Here is a 5,000-nt window from a genome sequence, read left to right as displayed (position 1 = left end):
TATATATATATCACAACAAGGTAATATCGTAGCCTATTGGTAAAGTAATACTAATGACCCACTTTCGGAAAAGAATCGGCGAAAGTAAAATTGTCCGTACATTTCGATCACTAACTGTGATCCTCTTCAGCAAAAGAGGATCACAGTTAGTGATTGAAATATATGGAATTTTTTGTTTTCACCTATTCTTCTCCGAAAGTGGGTTATTAGTATTATATAGATATATATTCAAATGTATACATAAATATATATATACATATATATATATATATATGTATATATATATATGTATATATAAATGCATATATGAATATATACATATATGTATATATTAATATATACGTATATATATATATATATATTTATATATATATATATATATATATATATGACGCTGCTAGAATAAGTATGGCAACCTATGATACATGAGAAGCCATTTCGCCGTTGTTGTTGTTGTTTTTTCAGAGCAGACTTACGGCCAGAACTGAATTTGCTCTCAATATGATAAAACAGCCTTGAGTTATCAGATGTGGAATTTTGACAGCGCTGGTAGATTATTATTTTTTGTATATTTCACTTGACACTAATGCTTATATCAATTTACCAAATGAAGATTACTAATCGCTGCGGTCGTCGTTGGCGCGGCGGACCGACGCCAGTGAAAGTCGACATGATGCCATTGCACTGCCAGAATACAATTGTAACCCTGACTGAGCGAATGATATCCTCATTAATTTATGATTCAATAACTACTTTATGGGTAAAATATTCATGGGCATGGCATCTTCATGACCATACATGACAACGGTAATGTATGGCAGCACTTCAGAGTTATCAAGAACATAGTTCAAAATCTGAGAGTATATTTCATTTAATAAATCACTCCATGGAAATTGGTGAGAACATGTCAGACCAAGCAGACAAATCTACGAGTGAATTCTTGGTGAATTGAGTAAGTATATTCCTTGGATAACGGGGACACACATGCGATTATTATGATCACTATTATGTGACTTTGACCCAAATTCCCGCGTCCATATGCGGGGGGACGAGGCGCCGAGTCGAGGCGACGGCAGTGCAGAAAGACAGACACAAAACGACAGACAGAAAGACAGGCAGGAAGACACACAGACACACAGGTAGGAAGACAGACGTAGACAGACAGACAGGCAGAAAGACAGGGTGGTCGCTGGACCTGGAGGGAGGAAGAGTGGGAGGACAGAAAAATACACGTTCACATGTGTGTGTGTGTATTCACCTTGGTCTTTGGATAACGTGTTGGACTCGTGATCGACAGCTATTTCCCTCTCGTAAGAGAGCTCAGAGCTCGTATGACCGATCTATGGGTAATGCTATGGCCTACACTAGGCAGCTGTGTGTGTGTGTGTGTGTGTGTGTGTGTGTGTGTGTGTGTGTGTGTGTGTGTGTGTGTGTGTGTGTGTGTGTGTGTGTGTGTGTGTGTGTGTGTGTGTGTGTGTGTGTATGCGTGTGTTTGTGTGTGTGTGTGTGTGTATGTGTGTGTGTGTGTGTGCGTGTGTGTGTGTGTGTGTGTGTGTGTGTGTGTGTGTGTGTGTCTGTCTGTCTGTCTGTCTGTGTGTGTGTGTGTGTGTGTGTGTGTGTGTGTGTGTGTGTGTGTGTGTGTGTGTGTGTGTGTGTGTGTGTGTCTGCGTGTGTCTGTGTGCGTGCATGTGTTTTCTTCAGTTTAGGGAACCCCGCTAAAGTAAGAGATTTCAATATAGAAATATTTATAAAGCTAAAAAGAAAGGAATAGATAAATAAATGAATAAATGAAAAGATAAATAAGCAAATAAATCTATAAATGAATGATACAGATAGATAAATAAATAAATGAATAAATAAATATACAAGTAAATAAAGCCAAATTATCGCTGGCAGCTCCTGCTGCTGAACTCAGTGCTGAACTTAACTGATGCTGTCTATACCTCTCCCGCTACTCGGGTCACGGTGATTTCCACTCGCCCCAGCTGGGGTCCACAGCTCTCCACTCACCTGCAAAAACAAAAGAAAATTATGTTAAAGCCTTTCCTGTTATGACTTACTTCTAAGATATTGTCCTGGCTGGCGCAGGACGATTTTCTATGAAGGGAAATACAAAGACAAAGGAAAAGTTGAGCGACTTTTAGAAAGATTTTGTGTTCTGATATAAGAACTAATTTAATGTATCACGGCTCAGTGATGGTCAACGTGATACTTACCCCCCTCCCACTGTGAAACACATCATGACATTAATCCCCTTGACCATGGAGTCGAATCTTATAGATTTTTTTTTTTTTTTTTTTTTTTTTTTTCCCTCTTTGATTCCTTGAAGGGGCGGACGCGAGACATAACGAAGTTTCGATTAATGGAGAGAATAATGGCAGTCACTTCTCAGTATCAAGAATATAAGAACATAAGAATGAAGGAGACTGCAAGAGACCATAAGGACTACACTAGGCAGCTCCGTATCCATAAGGCCTACACTAGGCAGCTCCGTATTTAATCAAGTAACTGAGTTATGTGGCATAATCCAAAGAAAAACGTGTTGCACGAGGTAGCCGTCTAAAGAAAACGGGTTGTGTGAAAACATTTTCTAAAGAAAATGTGTTGTTTAAAATAACCTCCTAAAAATGAGTTGTTTGAGATAGTCTCCTAAAGAGAATGGATTGTGTAAGATAGTCTCAGGAAAATAATCTTGTGAGATGACCTACAAGAAAAAATAATTTGTAAGAAACAATCTAAGGAAAATGGGTTATGTAGTCTACTAAAGAAAATGAGTTGAATGAGATAGTCTCCTAAAGAAAATGGTTAGCGTGAAGTAGCCATCTCACGAAAACACAAAGGGCAAGATCGTGCACTTGCAAAGCTCAATGCTTTGATTTTATTCCTAAATCCAGACCATAAAACTGTTAGCTTACGGGAACATGCCCTTAATAGCCACTGAGGACATTTACATGTTGAACTATTTTCGTTTTCGTTTTCTTTCTTCCTCTTCTAGCTTCACAATTCCGTTCTACCCTCCATGATTTGTTTTATTTTTCATGACCAAATTTTTCTATAGATTGGCGGTAAACATTCTGGAGTGTTTCCTACACTCATCAACAAGAAATGAAAGAGAAGGGGGGGAACTGTCACATATGTCTTTTAATGTTAACGGCTGGCGACGGCTTATGTTCTTAAAAAATTGTGATTGGCGAGTTGGATAATGAGAAATATGTGTGCATGTGTATGCGTTTGTGCGTGCGTGTATGTGTGTGTGTGTGTGTGTGTGTGTGTGTGTGTGTGTGTGTGTGTGTGTGTGTGTGTGTGTGTGTGTGTGTGTGTGTGTGTGTGTGTGTGTGTGTGTGTGTGTGTGTGTGTGTGTGTGTGTGTGTGTGTGTGTGTGTGTGTGTGTGTGTGTGTGTGTGTGTGTGTGTGTGTGTGTGTGTGTGTGTGTGTGTGTGTGTGCGCGTGTGTGTGTGTGTGTGTGTGTGTGTGTGTGTGTGTGTGTGTGTGTGTGTGTGTGTGTGTGTGCGTGTGTGTGTACGTGTGTACGTGTAATGGAGGGGTGAGGGTAGCAAGACAAGTCTGAAATGGGTTCGGTTCTGATTAGGTCAGGTCAGGTCATAAGCGGCAACTGCACTTCGGCACGAGACTTTCCGCCAACGACCTTCGCCAGCGTTCTGCATTCTTGGTCTCTGTTCTCCAAGGAGAGAGAGAGAGAGAGAGAAAGAAAGAGAGCGAGAGCTTTAACATTCTCCTTCTCTCTTTGAGGAAAAAAAAGTCCTCATAACAACAAGCGCGTGGTAATCCATCGATTTAGGTTACCGGCGGTGCGCTGTCTAAAGATTACGAATCTGTCTCCTTTCCCCTGCAGCTGCTGTTTGCATCCACCCAATCTCACGTCCGTCGCCCTCAGCCCGACATTTTGTTCTTACAAGACAGTGAAATCGATACCTCTGCAGTCACAAATGTCGTTGACACAAAGCCCTGATTGTTATTTCTGTACCGACCATAACAGATTTATTCCATTCTATTTTATACTATTCTGTTCTATTATATTCTAGTCTATTCTGTTTTATTTTATTTTATTCTTTTTCTGCGTAGCGGGATAACAACCGAGACAAAACGACGTTGTTCTGGTTCTTGCCCCACATCGTCAAAAAGCCTTGCCAGGGCCCACACTCTTGTAAATGCTGATGTCGTTTTCGTCCTTTATGGTCAGGTTTATATTTGAGGCGAGACCCTTGATGGCTGTTGTACTGTTATTCCAGTCTTTGCCGAAGAACACTGCTGTAAAACTACCTTGATTTGCTTTAGTTTCTGTTTAATAATTGCATGGAGTGAAATAAATGAGCATAATAAAAACATATATGCAAATGAATACATAACTATAAGAATAGAGAAATAAGAATAAATAAAGAAATGAAGAATAAATGAATAAACAGATTCATGAACAAATAGAAATGGTCGCAGGGTCTGTTGTAATGAAGGTGAACTATTCCATACACTTACGTATATCTTATGTACTTTATGAACCCATTTCCCCACATGCTTTTAGACATCTGCTGAGTCTACATTCTTTGTATATTTGATATTTCATTGGCAATAAACAGCGCTTCTATAGTGGGAGATCATATGGTGTCGAAAAAGATGACGTCATAAAGATGGTCAAGGCAAGATTTTTAAGGAGAGCAAAGAAAATGAGGAATAGCAAAAAACGAAAAAAAAAATGGAAAGCGGAAGGGAGGTTAGGCAAGATACGTCACTCTGATCCGTAGGGGCGCCACTGAATTCCTTAAAACACGGACGTATAAAACTTATGCCGTCAGTAGCCTATATTGGACTAATGCGTTGATCGTTATTGAGGTCGGGCGCGGGGTGCACTTTGCGAATGTTTGGATTTGCATTCAAAGAATATTGCGCGCCTGCTTGCTTGCTTGCTTGCTTGCACGTGGGTGAAGGTATATCTTTGTGTCGGGGCGGCGTTTGGGCTGGTCGGTCATGAGTAAACTTTTGCTTCA

Source organism: Oratosquilla oratoria, chromosome 34 (assembly GCF_046742065.1).
Source record: "Oratosquilla oratoria isolate Oo_2021 chromosome 34, ASM4674206v1, whole genome shotgun sequence".
Classification (NCBI taxonomy): domain Eukaryota; kingdom Metazoa; phylum Arthropoda; class Malacostraca; order Stomatopoda; family Squillidae; genus Oratosquilla; species Oratosquilla oratoria.
This window is presented reverse-complemented; position numbering follows the sequence as displayed.